Source organism: Dasypus novemcinctus, chromosome 13 (genome assembly GCF_030445035.2).
Source record: "Dasypus novemcinctus isolate mDasNov1 chromosome 13, mDasNov1.1.hap2, whole genome shotgun sequence".
NCBI lineage: Eukaryota > Metazoa > Chordata > Mammalia > Cingulata > Dasypodidae > Dasypus > Dasypus novemcinctus.
This window is the reverse complement of record NC_080685.1, coordinates 8,554,190-8,570,858: the sequence shown is the minus strand read 5'-3', so window position 1 is coordinate 8,570,858 and position 16,669 is coordinate 8,554,190.

Genomic DNA, 16,669 nt, shown 5'->3' with positions numbered 1-16,669 from the left:
TTCCATTTTTTTAGGTCTCTTTAAAATTTCTTTTAGCATTGATTGTAGTTTTCTGCATATAGGTCCTGTACTTCTATGTTTAAATTAATTGGTAGGTATTTGACTCTTTTTGCTGAATTTTCTTTTTGTTGAATTTTCTTTTTGTTGAATTTTTTGTTGTTGAATTTTCTAAATAAAGGATCATGTCATCCACAAATAATAGTGAGAGTTTTATTACCTCTTTTCCTATTTGGATGCCTTTAATTTTTTTTCTTGTCTAATTGCCCTAGCTAGAACCTAGTACAATATTGAATAACAGTGGTGACAATGGGCATCCTTGTCATGTTCCCAATCTTAGAGGGAAAGCTTTCAAACTTTACCCATTGAGTACGATGTTAGCTATGGGTTTTTCATAAATGCCTTTTATCAGATTGAGGAGTTCTCCTTCTATTCTTATTTTCTGAAGTGTTTTTTATCATAAAAGGATGTTGGATTTTGTTGAGTGCTTTTCTGCACCAATTGAGATGATCATGTGTTTTTTTTCCTTCAATTTGTTAATGTGGTTTATTACATTGATTTTCATACGGTCTGGCATAACAGGAATAAATCCCACTTGGTTGTGATGTGTAAGTCTTTTGATGTGCTGTTGTATTTGATTTGCAAGTATTTTGTTGAGAATTTTTGCATCTATGTTCATTAGAGATATTGGTCTGAAATTTTCTTTTCTTGTAGTATCTTTATCTGGCTTTAGTATTAGAGTGATGTTGGCTTCATAAAAAGTATTGGGTAATTTTCCTTCCTTTTCAATTTTTTTTCAAGAGTTTAAACAGATTTGTGTTAATTCTTTTTAAAATGCTTGGTAGAATTCGCCTGTGAAACCATCTGGTCCTGGATTTTTCTTTGCTGGGAGATTTTTGATGATGGATTCACTCTCTTTCAATGTGATTGGTTTGTTAAGTTCTTGTATTTTTTTGTAGCATCAGTGTAAGTTGTTTGTGTATTTATAGGGATTTATCCATTTCATCTAAGTTGTTTAGTTTATTGGCGTACAATTTCTCGTAATATCCTCTTACGATCCTTTTTATTTCTGTGGGGTCAGTTGTAACTTCCCCTCTTTCATTTCTGATTGTATTTATTTGAATCTTCTCTCTGCTTTTCTTTGTTAGTCTAGCTAGGGGTCTGTCAATTTTATTGATCTTCTCAAAGAACAAGCTTTTGGTTTTGTTGGTTTTCTCTATTTTATTTGTTCTCAATTTCATTTACTTTGTTCTAATCTTTATTATTTATTTCCTTCTGCTTGCTTTGGGATTGCTTTGCTGTTCTTTTTCTAGTTTCTCTAGTTGTTCAGTATAGCTCTTTCTTCTTTTTAAATATAGACATTTAGGGCTATAAATTCCCCTCTCAAGACTGCCTTCGTCATATCCCATAAGTTTCGATAAGTCGTGTTCTCATTTTCATTTATCTCAATATATTTACTTGCAATTTCTTCTTTGACCCACTGATTATTTAGGAGTGTGTTGTTCAGCCTCCATATGTTTGCGAATTTACTTTTTTCCTATTATTGATTTCCAGTTTCATTCCATTATGATCTGAGAAAGTGCTTTATATAATTTCCGTCTTTTTATTATTACTGAGAGCTGCATTGTACCCTAATGTGGTCTATGCTGGAGGAAGATCCAGGGGCACTTGAGAAGAATGTATAACCTGCTGAATTTGGGTGCAGCATTCTGTATGTCTCTTAGGTCTAACTTGTTTATCATATTGTTCATTTTCTCTGTTTTCTTGTTGATCTACCTAATTCTCTAGTTGTTCTACCTAATGATGTGAGTGGGGTATTGAAGTCTGCAGCAATTATTGTTGAAATGTCTGTTTCTCCCTTCAGTTTTGCCAGAGTTTGTCTCATATATTTTGGGGCACCCTGGTTAGGTGCATAGATATTTGTATCTGTTATGTTTTCCTTGTGGATTGTCCCTTTTATTAATATACAGTGGCCTTCTGTATCTCTTATAACTTCTTTGCATTTAAAGTCTGTTTTGTCCAATATTAGTATAGCTACTCCTGTTCTTTTTTTTGGTTGCTATCTGAGTAGAGTATCTTTTTCCAACCTTTCACTTTCAGCTGGTTTGGGTCCCTGGGTCTAAGGTGAGTTTCTTGTAAGCAGCATATGAATGGCTCATTTTTTAAATCCATTCTGTCAGCCTGCATCTTTTGATTGGGGAGTTTAATCTTTTCACATTCAATGGTATTACTGTAAATGCAGTATTTACATTCACCATTTTATTCTTTTGTTTTCTTATATTATATCATATTTTTGCTGTCTTTTTACTCTTTTGGTTATCTTTCTCTATTCTCCTGTACTCTCCTCCAGGCCTCTCTCTCTTATCTTTTTATTTCAGGTTCTAAGGCTTCCTTTAATATTTCCTGCAAAGGTGGATTCTTTTTTGCAAACTCTCTTAGCTTCTGCTTGTTTGTGAATATTTTATACTCTCCTTCATATATGTAGGACAATTTTGCTGGATAAAGAATTCTTGGCTGACAGTTTTTCTCTTTCAGTATCCTAATTGTAACATACCACTGTCTTCCTACCTCCATGGTTTCCGAAGAGAAATCTGCACTAAGTTTTACTGTACATCCTTGTATGTGATGGTTTGCTTCTCCCTTGCTGTTCTGAAATTTTTCTCTTTATCTTTGACATTTGATATTCTGAGTAGTATGTGTCTTGGAGTAGATTTGGATTTATTCTGATTGGGATATGGTATGCTTCTTGGATATGTAAGTTCATTTCTTTCATGAGAGTTGGGAAATTTTCAGCTATTATTTCCTCAAATACTCTTTCTGCCCCTTTTCCCTTCTCTTCTCCTTCTGGAACTTCCATGACATGTATATTGTTGCATTTTGTGTTGTCATTCAATCTCTGAATCCTGCTCAATATTTTTTATTATTTTCTCTCTTCAATTTCAGCTGTTCTGCCTTTGAGATCACTTATTTTTTCTTCTCTCATTTCGAGTCTGGTGTTGTATGCCTCTTATATGTTTTTGATCTCACCTATTATGTCTTCCATTCTCGTGAGCTCTGCTACATTTCTATTCAAGATTTTAAATTCTTATTTGTGCTCACTCAGTGTCTTTTTTTTTTTTTTTTAAAGATTTATTTATTTATTTAATTTCCCCCCCTCCCCTGGTTGTCTGTTCTTGGTGTCTATTTGCTGCATCTTGTTTCTTTGTCCACTTCTGTTGTCGTCAGTGGCACGGGAAGTGTGGGTGGCGCCATTCCTGGGCAGGCTGCTCTTTCTTTTCACGCTGGGTGGCTTTCCTCACGGGCGCACTCCTTGCGCGTGGGGCGCATCAGCACTGCGCATGGCCAGCTCCACACGGGTCAAGGAGGCCTGGGGTTTGAACCGCGGACCTCCCATATGGTAGACGGATGCCCTAACCACTGGGCCAAAGTCCGTTTTCCCTCAGTGTCTTTCTTGATGTCATTTATCTCTGTAGCCATATTGTCTTTCAACTCATTAATTCGATTTCGGAAATTTGTGTACATACTATTTATTAGTTCTCTCAAAACTTATGTCTTCTCTAGGGTTTTGATATATTCCTTTTCTTGGGCCATGTCTTCCATTTCCTTAGTATGGTTTGTAATTTTTGCTCACGTCTAGGCATCTGATTAAGATGTAGTTTACTCAGAGGCTCACTTTCTTTCTCTTTTGTAGGGATTTAGTGGTGGGAGGCTGTTTGTTACCACTGCTTTTTGATTCTTGGCTTGCCCTGGATTGTTAAGAATGTCCTTGCTAGTTGCTCAAAAATGGGCTCTGGGCCCAGTAGCTGATTGCAGACTAGCTTCCTTGGGCTTTGGGGAGGGACACTATTAAGGCCAGAAAAACCTCTCCTACTTATTTTTAATTTTCTCATGCATCCTTCCTTAGTCTGCCAGCAGATGGCGTTCTTTGGCAGCGCTCAGTTCAGTTCAGTGCCTGGTCTGAGTGTGTTTGTTGCAAAACAGACTTGGCCAATGTGATAGGGCTTCCAGCCTGGAGGCTAAGAGCCTTGTCATTAAAACTTCCTCAGAGACAGTCCTCTGGCCTTCTCTGGCAGCCCCCTCCCTTTTCCTGAGTCAGAAATATTTCCACTCCCCTCCGAGTCCCCAACAATCAGTCCCTGTTAGTAGAGAAGGAGATTGGATGGTCGTATATCTTTAGCCCCTTGTTGGCTCCAAGGCAGCAGCTCATGGGACACAGCAGACCAAATTATGGGCCAAAAACTGAGTCAGCCTTAGGCTGTGTTCCTTTCTCTCCCCTTTCCTGGGGTGTTGGGTCCCTGGAGCTCCCTTTGTCTGTAGTGGCAGGCCCAGAGGCCTGAGGATTCTGAAGTGTCTTCAGTGTGGGGAAGGGTGCCGGCAGCAGCCGCTGGCTTCAGCTCACAGTTCTGTCATCAAGATTTCCCTCCTTTGTCTTTTTCTCCTCTGGGTGGGGTCCAGCCTTTACCTGGTGTCCTGAACCCTAGAAGATCTTTTTTTCCAGGCTTTTTCAATCTATCCTCTAGCTGTTTTTCTCTATACCATTCTGTGAACAGTTCTTTCTTCCAGCACTTTTATGTTTAAATATTATGTTACTTCATGGACTAAATTTTTAAAAATAGCTTTATTGAGATATAATTCACACACCATACCTATTTAAAGTATACAATTAAACAGTTTTGTTTTGTTATATTCACACAGTTGTATAAACATTACCCAACAATTTTAGAACATTTTTATCACTCCTCAAAGAAATCCCTGTACCCATTAGCACTCACTCCCTTTGCCCACATTCTCAAGGCTGGTTAACTAAACCACAAATCTATTTTCTGTCTCTATAGATTTTCCTATTCTGGACATTTCCTATAAATGGAATCATACCATATGTGCTCTCTTGTGACTGGCTTCTCTCACTTAGCATAAAGCTTTCAAGATTACCCATGTTGTTGCATGTATTAGAACTCCATTCCTTTTTATAGCTGAATAGTATTCTATTGTGTGGCTGTACCACATTTTGTATATCCATTCCTTTGTTGATGGACACTTCCATTCCCACTTTGGGCTATTATGAATAATGCTGATAGAAAAATTTGATTACAGATTTTTTTTTGCATGAACACATGTTTTCATTTCTATTGGGTATATATCTAGGAGTGGAATTATTGTGTCATATGGTAACTCTATCTTTATCCTTTTCAGGAACTTCCAGACTGTGCATATTCCCACCCACAAAGTATGAGGGCTCCAATTCCTCCACATTTTCCCCATCAGTTGTTATTACCTGTGTTTTTATTATAGTCACCCTACTGGAGCAGTATCTCATTGTGGTTTTGATTTGCATTTCCCTGATGGTTAATGATGTTGAGCATCTTTTCATGTGCTTTTTAGCCATTTGTGTATCTCCTTTGGAGAAATGTCTATTCAAGTCCTTTGCCCATTTTTAAATTGGATTATTTGTCTTTTTATTATTGAGTTGTAAGTGCTCTTCATAATTCTAGATACAAGTCTTTATCAGATATATGATTTGTAAATACCTTTTCCTTTTCAATGGGTTGTATTTTCACTTTGTTGATGGTATAATCACTGTTATAATTTTGATTACGGCTTTTTTACCTAAATTGTTTATGACACAAAGCCAGTGATCATTCTTATTTTTGTTCCCCAGTAAGGAATATGTTATCTTCCCCCACCTCACCTCTGGTTGCTTTCCAGATTTTCTCTTATCTTTTGTTTTCATCAGTTTGACTATGATGATGTGCCCAGGTGTGGTTTTCTTTGCATTTTTATTGCTTTGGGTTTGCTGAGTTTCTTGGATCTATATACTGATATTTTTCATCCAAATTTAGGAATTTTCCAGCCATTATTTCTTCAAAATTATTTCCTGCTCCTTTTTCACTCTCTTTTCCTTCCAGGACTTCAAAAACACATGTGGTAGACAATTTAATAATGTTCCACAGATTCTTGGAGCTCTTTTCTCTCTTTGTTCTTCTTTTTAAATAATTTGTATGAATCTTTCTTCAAGTTCACTGACTCTTCCTTCAGTCATCTCCAGTATGATTTTAATTTCTTTCAGTAAAAAACTTTCAGTTTAATTATTGTGATTTTTAATTTTAGGATTGCCACTTGTTTCTTATTTATAGTTTCCATTTCTCTGAAGAAATTGTCTATCTTTTCAGTAATAAAAACTATTTTCTTTTAATTCTTCAAACATATTTTCCTTTAGTTCTTTGAAGACATTTATAGTCCCTGCTTTACATTCTTTGTCTGCTGAATCTAATATCTGGGCTGTCTCAAGGTCACTTTCTATTGTCTGCTTTTTTCTTGATGATGGGTTCTATTTTCATGTCCAGTAATATTTGATTGTGTATTGGATATTATGGGTGATACTTTGCAGAGACTCATAATTCTGATATGTTCCTATGAAGTCTGCTGATTATTGTGCTAGTAGGCAATTCATTTTAGCTGATCAGCTTCAACTTGTGCAGTCTGGGTTTTATGCGTTGCTAGTGAGGATCTGTGGAAAACCCCATACTTCCTAAGCTGTTCTAACTCGAGACTCAATCTTGAAACTGTCTTCCCTGCAGATCTCATGAGGGCTTCATTTTAAGCTTTGTTAGGGCAGGTTACTTTGTTGCGAGTGGCCTTGCTCAGGGATGTGATCTTCACTGCCCAGGTGAGGTCTTTCTGGTGTCCCAGGTGAATGCCCGGAGCGTCCCAATGGATGGGCAGAAACGTCACTGTACCCCAGAACTGCCTGACCTCTAATATCTCTGTTCTGCCCTCAACCTCTTAGCAGCTGCTCACTGAAGCTCACAGAGTCATGCCCTGGGCACATAAAGTACATGTCAAAGATTTGTGGGGTGCCTAATGGAATTCTGGGGACTTCTGCACAGCTCCCTCTTCCACAAGGTATTGCCCCACAGATTGCTGTCACTCCACTTCTCCTAAACTCGTCTCTGCTTCCTTAGGCAAAGGGACCACCTTGTGCGTGCTGGCCTCCAGCTTACTGCGCTGCACTCTGTCCGCAGGCATTGCTGAGCGATTGTGGCCTTGTCTCTTGAGTTTCTTCCCTTCCAGGGATCTCTGGCTGGCATTGCACAGGGAGGGCAGGAGTGATTTCCCAACATCTAACACAGTGAGTGCACCCACCCATCATCAGGTTCAGAACTTCTCAGGCTGGTATGCCTCTTAAGCAAGGAGTATAAGTGAGGACAGACAGACTGTCCTGACCTTCACCCTTTCTTCATTTTAAGGGAAGCACTATCCTCTGGTCTTTTGGCCGATAACCTGTTCTTGAACCTGACCAGTCCAAGTAGCATCTCTCCTAATTCAAGGGTAGTAGGCTGTAAAGAGATTCCATGAGTCTCTTTACTTTAAAATAAAGGCAATAATCTGAAAGAAAGATGATTTAAGAAGGCACATGCTCAGGCTTGAGTTTTTAAAAGTTTGTAATGGCTGCCCTGTGGAGGAAGGGTTGGAGGTGCAGGAGAGGGTGAGAAGGGCGGCAGGGGGAGCGGGAGGGCCTGGCTGCTCCGTGTGTGCTTGTGGCCCAGCAGCGTGGCTGTCACGTGGGAGCTGGCTAGGGAGGCCGAATCTCAGTCCCCACCCAGACCTGCTGGAAGAGGATCTGCCTATAACAAAATTTCCAAGTGATTTGTTTGCACATTAAGTTTCGAGAAGGACCGAGTTAAGGGATTGGTCTGGTGAGAGATGACGAAGGCCTGAACTAGATGGAAATGAAGATGGGGGCGTTAAGTACGAACGCCCTCAGTAGGTATAAGTTACGGGTTTTGAAGACAAATCAGGATCTGAGGAAGACAGAAGGATCCAGCGTTTTTCCACGGTTTCCAGGTTTGGTGTTGGTAAGTAACGGGTTGAACTGTGCCTCCCCAAAAGACGTGTTCGGGCCCTACCTCAGCCTTGAAAATGTGACCTTATTTGGGAAGTGGGGTCTTGAAGATGTTATTCGTTCAGGTGAGGCCTGCCTGGGCAGGGGCGGGCTCTGGTCCAATGTCACCGGTGTCTTTAGAAGGGGAGAAGTAGGCACAGACGGACTTCAGGGGGAACGTCATGTGATGACTGAAGCAGAGACGGACACCCACGGACGTCAGCCACCCGGGGCTTGGGGAGAGGCCTGGGCTTGGCTTATTTAGGTTTTCCTATTTGATCAGCACTAGCTAACAGTTTAAATCACCAAAGACTTGTGGAAACGGTTAAAATACGTTCTAGTAGAAGCTCTTTAAGACAAAATACTATCAGTCTTGTTTTACATAAATTGAATATAGAGATATTTAAAAAGACCTCCAAACACAGGATATCTAGAAAGAAGTGGCCGTTTAACCCAGCGAAACAATTAGTTCTGTCAATCAAATAGTTTTGTTTTTCAAGAAATTGACCGAACCAACTACTGCTTTAGCCTTTTGTCGTTATAACAACATGAGACTTTCTGCCCTGCATTTGTATGCTCTTCACAAAATCTGTTCTTTTGTGTGTGTGTGTAAATTGATTGTTTAGTGAGGAAATAGTGTTTTACTTGGTCCTGACTATTTAGCAAACATAAGACATAAAGATGGGAAAAAAATGATTAATTTGACTGGTCTGTGACTTAAAATTTTAGAAAGGTTTTTGGTGCTTGAACAAACCTTATCTTATTCAACATCGTTTTACAGAGGAGAAAACTGGCATTCACTCTTTTTTGCATGCAGATTACTTTTACTTCTAATAGAAATTTCTGATTTGGATGAAACATTTAAGCTTTTTATAGTGAAAAATATTGAAAAAGTACACAAAATATAAATGGGTTATATTAATGGATTTTCACAAAGCAAATAATATAGAATGTCCCAGTCAAATAACTAGAGTAGGTGGTCAAAGCTTTGGGACTTGGAACTGTTCTTTAGAGTAAGAACAGTGAGGAAGAATTGAATATCCTCTCGGGATAAGCATTCAACTTATTTGAAAACCCTGAAGATTTCCAATCCTCTTCAAGAAAACCCAGTCCTACTACTAGCTATGAATACATTTTATCAATTCTGGAATGCTTCTTAAATATATGTGTTTTAACATCTTTAAAATTGGAATGCATCTTACAATCCATAGCATCTTATAACTGACAACCATTATTTTTCATAGTGGTCCCTAAAATTTATGAAACCCTGCAATTCAATAAAGTATTGTAATTTCTTCTTTGTAATCTCTTGGAGGAAGACTTTCTCTCCAACCTAAAGAGAGATATTCATAGATCTAGGAGAACCAGGCTCTGGACATGGCTTGGTCATTAACTAAGGCATGCCCACTAAATTTCTCTGGCCCCAAGTTTCATCATCTGTAAAATAGAAGTAGGTGAAAGTTCCTTAAGGTTCCCCTAGCTCAGCATTTGAACGGAGGCCGCTTTGGTAGACTAGGGCAGAGAAGGGGCCAGGGTAACGCAAATGAAATCGAATTGCTCTTCTCTCCCTGAGATGCACCTGGGCCGTTTCCAAATAGAAGTGCAGCTTAGGAATTGTTGTGAGCAAGAACTCTCCTAGCCAAGCCTAGCGAGGAAATAGCAGCAGAATCGCAGGGCTCGGGGTATGAGATCACACATTTGATATATTTGGCACCACCTAGGACTTTCATATGAATAGAAATGGAAGACTTTTTAGTTTTCGAAAATAAAATGTTTGAGATTTGGTTTATCTATGAATTATACTTAGAAATATGGGAAAATTAGCCAAATCTCCATGACACCCTCCAACCCTCCATCTGTCCATTCACCCGCATGCCTCCCTAACACCTTCTGCTCCCCTTCCCGCCGGTGCCCACTCCTTTATTGCTTCCCGGGTGCTTTTCTCCAGGCATCCCTCCCCGCCAGCCTCTTCTTCCACTCTGTGGCCTGTTCTCTGAAAGCGATGAAACTGCCATCTCCCAAGCCAAGCCACTTTTCAGACCATCGACGCCATCCTCCTGAGCACTCCCTGAAAAGCATGTCATAAACACTACCAACACAAAGTCTTAGCTGATTTCACAAACCAATGGACCTCCTTTAGGGCCAATTCTGAAACCTTGGGTCACGTGTTTCTAATAGCTATGATTTGTGAGCAAATTAACAAACCCACATGTACAAACATGTTTTTAATAAAGTAGCTTACTATACTATCTGTTAATGATAATCATGTATTTTGTTGCGGCAATGAATTATTGTTCTTTCAAATTAACTCCAGACAGGCATTAGTCTAGCCTTTGCAATCTGTTAATTAAATGGCTAGAGGTATCTAGATAAATAAATCACTTCACTCACGAAGGAAACTAGCAGCTCTCTACCTGACACAGAACTATTGCTTAATTTGTTGAGAAGCTACCTTCCTATAGTTCTGGCTAAAATTGATGAGTAACATAATGAATAGAAATAAGAAGGGGAAATTTAGGTCAATTTAAATTAAACCACTTCTATTTTGCCGAATCACTCACATATGGTGTGATTCAAAAATTAATATATGATTTTAAATACTGGAGACATGAAGCCTTGTTTGATTTCTTAGCAGCCCTTGAGAATAGATATATAGATTTGCCTTCTTCCTTGGCTTATTATTATGTATTACTTTAAATAAATCTTATACTTATCAGCAGCTTAGGTTATGGAGAATTATAGATGTTGAGGAAAGCCATTATTTCTCCTTTCTGATCTACCCCATCCCTACCCTTAACACTTTAGGCTAAACAAAATATGACCATTCACTTCTCTCTAATATCCGTCCTTTCTTCCCCATTGCCTGATCCATATCAATAATTACTCCCTTAGCTTTGAATAGATTTAGAACTATGTAGAGCATGAGCTAGCAAGCTGGCTGCCAGAATTGTTTCTCAGATTTTTCTAGCATGTTTGATAACCAAGTAAAATGCAAAGAAGTTATTTTTCAAGCAAGATGATAGCATGAGGAAAAGGCATTTTTATCCCTCCTCCAAAATTCTTATTTAAATGACCAATAAAATAACAAATATATTTTAAAAGGCAGATGAAAACTGGAGATAAGTATCACCTGTACACCTCAAATTTCTGTTGGCAATGAAAGCTATTGATTCTCTGTTTTTGAGAAATCAGGGCATTGAGGAAATGAATGAGAATAAACCCTAGAAGAGTTCCTTTGACACGTACAAGCTATAAAACTGAAGAACTGGAGGCACAAATAGACCCAGGCTCTAAACTCTCTCTTGCCTTTTCCCATCAGTAGGATTTTGACCCCAACTATAAATAATTGATAGGCCCATGTTTCCTCTTCTTTTATGGGGCATAGAAAGTAAAGCACTAGATAGAGCTAATGTTTGTTTCTTAACACACGCGATCACTAGCAGAAAAATGGCAGGGCCTTTTCTACAGCAAAATGACAGTATTGGTGGCAGAGAAGAATGATCATTGAGTGAAAATCTAATTTAAGTTCTCTCCGTGCCCCAGGTTGTTGAATCATGAAAATGGTTTGTGTCTGTAGACTTTTCTTAAAACGGTGTGGGGAGGGACCAAACGTATTCATCTTCATTCTCACTTGACGCAAAACTTCACTATGAGATGAGCAAACTAAGTATTATAGCTTCTGTGAAAATATACTGCAGTTAACACAAAATGAAACACTCAAAAATCATTACATGTCCTGTCTTCTTTGGAAATAGATTTTCGGCCTGATTTAGAAGAAAACTTTAATTCCTAAAAAAAGTATGAGTCTTTTACATGTATGACCTTGTAGGTTTTAAATGAAATGAAGAAAATTTTAGGACAGGAAGGGTTTCAGGAAAAACATAAAAATTGAAAACCAAACGATGATTAGAAAAGTACATGGGGAAAATAAAAGTTACTAATTTAATAATTATGAATAAAAGAAGGAGAAATCAAAAGTCTTTCATCCCTGCTGTGGTAGTTAAAGAAAACTACAGAACACCTGAAAGGAAAAATACTTTTCAAACACAGTTCATATAGCAGAATATGAGAAAACAAGACTAGTATGTCTTGTGATACTCGACAAGCTAAATATAATAGTTTTGACGCTATCAATGGATTAAATTCCTTGTTTAGAAGTGATGAATTTTCAAATTAGTTAAAATGGAAACAACCCTAAATCCCATAATAGATTGTTTACAAGGAACATACCTAAAAATTAGGAATGCAGAAAGTTAAAAATAGAGAAGGACAAAGAATTAGTAGATAAAAATGATATAAATGAAAGCAGGAGCATTTTTGATATTAGTAAACATGTATTCTATTCATCCTTTACAATCATTTTTATTCATTGTTGTTATTATGTACTCTATATGCCAGGCAATATTCTAGACATTTAGTATATAACTGAGTAAGACAGTCAAAGTCGTTGTCCTAATTTAGCTTGCTTTTTAGTGTAAGAGACAAGCTAAATCAATAATTATATAACATAACCCAAATAACGATAAATGCTATAAAAAGAACTAAAGCAAGGTGAAAGGCGAGTGTGATCAAAGCAGACATTTTAGAAGCAAATGCAGCTCTGAGACAGTGACATTTATTCGGGGACCTGAGTGAAACAGAGAGCCATGTAGTTATCTGTGCAACATCAGTAGTCTAGATAAGTGCCACTCAAACTGGGGCCTAGGAAATGCTTCCAGTTGGCCATGACATAACGAGATTGCTCCTGAATGTAAATCAACTACATCATTAAGCACGCTGTTCAGTTCAGCTGACTTGTTTATAGCAAGGCTATCTTGATGAAGGAAGCACTGCTAATTTATACTCTGGCTCATGCTATTTGCCTTGCTGCACTTTGAGTAACCCTGGTAGACAGAAGGAACAAAGCACAAAGGTCTGACGCAAAAGAATACCAAGCATATCGGACAAAGCAGACACAGCAAGAGGACAAAGCTAAACAAATAAACATTTAGCTTACATATGCAAAATAATTATTTGACAGACAATTTCATTTTAATTATTTAAATAATTAATAAGAACCATTTCAACATCCAATATTTGTAAAGATCTGTCTCCTGAACTCAAGAATTGGGTCAATGAATACCATTTTTAACTAGGAATATCTAATTTAATGTCTAATAAGAAAAGAAATCATAACATCCTCCAACCTGAAATTTTGCTTCCAATCCCCCCCACATCCTGCCTCCCTTACCACAACCTCTTACCTCCTCGGTCCAACCCACCATCATCTGTTGCACAAATAGTTGCAATAGGCTTCTACGTGGTCTTCGTCGTTCTATCATTGCTCAATCCTTGCTTAGAATCCGGAGAAATTCTTTTGATAAAACGGGAGTCAGACAAGGCCCTTGTACTCAAAATTCTTATTTGTTTTCCATCTCATTCAGAATGAAAGCCAAAGTCCTGATCTAGAACACACCAACTCTAGTTTTATCTCCTGGTCCTTGCTTTTGTTTCAGCCAAACCACACTGGCCTCTGCTCTTCCTTGAATATCCTAAACATACCCCAAGACACATCTCAGGGTGTTTGTACTTGGTTTTCCTCTGTGTGGAGCATTCTTTTCCTAGATAAAGGCTTGGCTCACTCCACCATTTCCTTTAGATCTATTGATATCAGTGAAATCTTATCTGACTTTGATATATAAACTATCAACTCATCCCCAAGTCAGTATACCCCTTTTCATTTACTTTGCTTTATTTTTCTACGGAGCACTTAACCTATTGCTTTTATATTTTGTTTATATATTGTTTTTATATTTCCTGTCTGTCTCTCACCCCTCCCTCAACAGAACAGGCTCCATTAGATAGGGAGTTTGTGGCTTTTATTTTATCTCTAACACCGAGAGTGAGCTCTGTATGTATTTGTTTAATAGATGACTACAAGAATAGATGAACTGAAGAGAAAACACTAGGGGTAGCATAGAGAATGGAACTTTCCTCTGTCAAATAAAAAATGAACCTGGACTTAGGAAAGGAAGACTTTAAAGGATGATTGCAACAAGGGGAAGGGAAGGATCAATTCACGAGGGAGAATGATCGGACCATAAGATCTGCAAGTGTTACAAGCATCAGGCAGAAAAGGACTTTTCTTTTATAGGGAGGAGGAAACAAGGCTAGAAAGAACCAGGTGTGGGAGAATGGAAAGGTTTTCCTTTGTGGTCAGCCCACTGTAGATTCTTTTCTCCAAAGTCCCTTTAAAGGAGGCTTGTCTGCATTTCAAGTCTTGCCTAAGCTTGGACAGTGAGCTAAAATAAAGTTCAGTGGTTTGGGGAAAGAGAGAAGTCTGATCAAGTTAAGTTAGTGAGCATTCTGTTGAGATCGGTCAGTGGGGACAATCAGTCCAGCTAATCATCTGTGTATGAGACAAGCCTGAGAATTGGGAGAGTCTGTGCCTGGCCTTGCCATAGTTAAAAGAGGGGGTGATCTGCAACCTACGTTAAAAGGGGAAGGGTGGCTCTCAGCACAAGGCATACTTCTGGAGCCCAAAAGGGTGAGGGGATTTTCTTGACCAAGGCTATTTCTCAGGAAACAGGGCTTAGGTCACGTTCAAGATTGATGACCCGTAGGGGTCTGGTCACAAGGTCACATACCAACTTCAAGACTGGAGACTGGCAGCTGTAAAGAGCTCTTCTCCACACAACGTGTTGCCAATAGCAGGCTCCATTGGGAGGTGGTTTTCTGATCATCCCACTTGCACGTCTTTTCACTGTCCAAATCCAGTCCCGGTGTGTCTCCAGTTCACGGAGCTCTTAAATCTCACTCTCCCATCCGAAAGAGGCAGAGATTGAAGGAGACTCAATGGGGGAAGTCCAAATAGACGTTTCTTATTTTCACGGCTCTCCCACTGGAGTGATACGACATCGATGGAGTTAAAACAGTAACGGTTTCAGTGATAAATCACTTACTCTCCCGGAAGAAAGTTGGAATTAACCTGGTTGTGTTTTCTTCCATTTGAATAGCTTTCCCTGGGAGCCAGCCCTGTTTGCTAAGTCTAGTTTGGCACCAACTCCCAGGATTCTGTAGATCTTATTAAATACATAAATCTTGTGTTTCTAAAGCACTGCTTTATTTGAAAAAAAACAGTTAAGTTCTTACCCTAAATTTTAAGGGAAAAGAACCTGGGGATATATATCGTTCTTTGCTAGAGAATATTAACATATGAAGGGTGCATCTAGCAGAATGGTTTAGAGAGCCCCCCACACAGCCCCCTCAGATAATGTCCATGTTTTCTGTTTATCGAGAAAAATCTCAGGGTACCAGCCCCATAAGCATCTTCTCCCGGGCCTCACTGGGATATCCCTAAGGGATGAGTAAAAGTGAAGGGGTACCGTACAGGAAGGGTTAAGCTTAAACGATCTTGTACTCTAGCACTGGAAAATAACCACATTTTTCAACAAGCTGTGAAAAAAAAATGCCTTATGCTTGTCTGTAATTTTATACTTTACAAAGTGCTTTAAAATATACCATGTCATTAAATTTCACAACAATTTGGCAAGAAAGGAGTTATCATCTCCATTTTGTTGATGAGTAATAATAGCTATTATCTATTTCACTCTTCCTTCTTGCCAAGCACCACGCTAAGCACTCAACTGATCTTCACAACGATTTGGTGACGTGCGTGCTATTATTATCCTTGTAATACACATATCAAAAGTGAGGCTTGGAAAAATTAAAGACTCTGCTTAGGGTTAGGCAACTGGTGAGTGGCAGGGTGGAGAGTTAACCCTTGTTTTTCTGACTCAAAACGGAAGGCTCTCAACCAGTGGCCGCCAGACTATTTTGGTCACAAATTAATTTTTAGGCAATCTATTTATGTATGTAGTCATCACACTAAAAACATAGTAAAAATGAGAAATTTAAGAAGAGAGAAAGATGAAATTAATGCAAAGAGAAGTTCTGATAGTTTCTACCCACAACCTTGTCGAATGTCTTAGACTTTCTGTGAACTTCCTTTGAGTCAGTTCTCTCTTCTAGGTCTTTGCAGTCTCCGGACTGTGAGATGTGGAGACGAAGGCCCACGTGTTTTGGTAGTTTGCCTACGGTCCTACACTCAGTATAAGATTCAGAGAGGACTCCAACTCTTAGTCCAGGCTTTTCCGTGCCATTTCACAGCCTCTTGGTGTGCTCCTGACCATGGCCTCCGCGGTATCCTCCGTCACCAGCCTGGCCCACAAAGCCCCACCCTTCCCAGAACCTGGGTCAGCCTCAGCATCTGTGAGCAGGGAGAGAAGTCAGCATACCAACGGTGGGGATTCCATCAATGAGTCAGGCCCCCATTTTCATGGAGCCTGATTTCTCTTGACAGAGAACACCTCCTGCTTTCACGGAATAATTGCTCACCTCTCCCCATTACGCATGTCCTGGAGGGCTGCCGGCCCAGCTCAGCTCGACAGGGATTTCCTTTATGGAGAGTTTTGTGTTTGTCCGTGCTCCAATTTGGTGGGTGTTTATCATTTTACTTGTGTGCTGCTGCCAGATTCCAATGATTCTGTGAGTGGCCTTTACTTTGAGTGATACAAAGCGTTGTTATAGCCATTTACAAATTCAAGCAAAATGTTAATTTTGTTCAAAAGTGCAGGTGTGGTCACGCAGAATTCATTTCCTCCTGCCCCTCAGAGCTTAACTGTTTTGTGGCCCGGGTGGCTCGCCAAGGTGGCTGCAGCGAGGAGGCCTCTGGACGTGGCGACAGGATGGAGCTGGGCGGCTGGTGTCCTTTCTTTCCCGGGACAGGGTAGTGAGGGTCCCAGTGTTCCC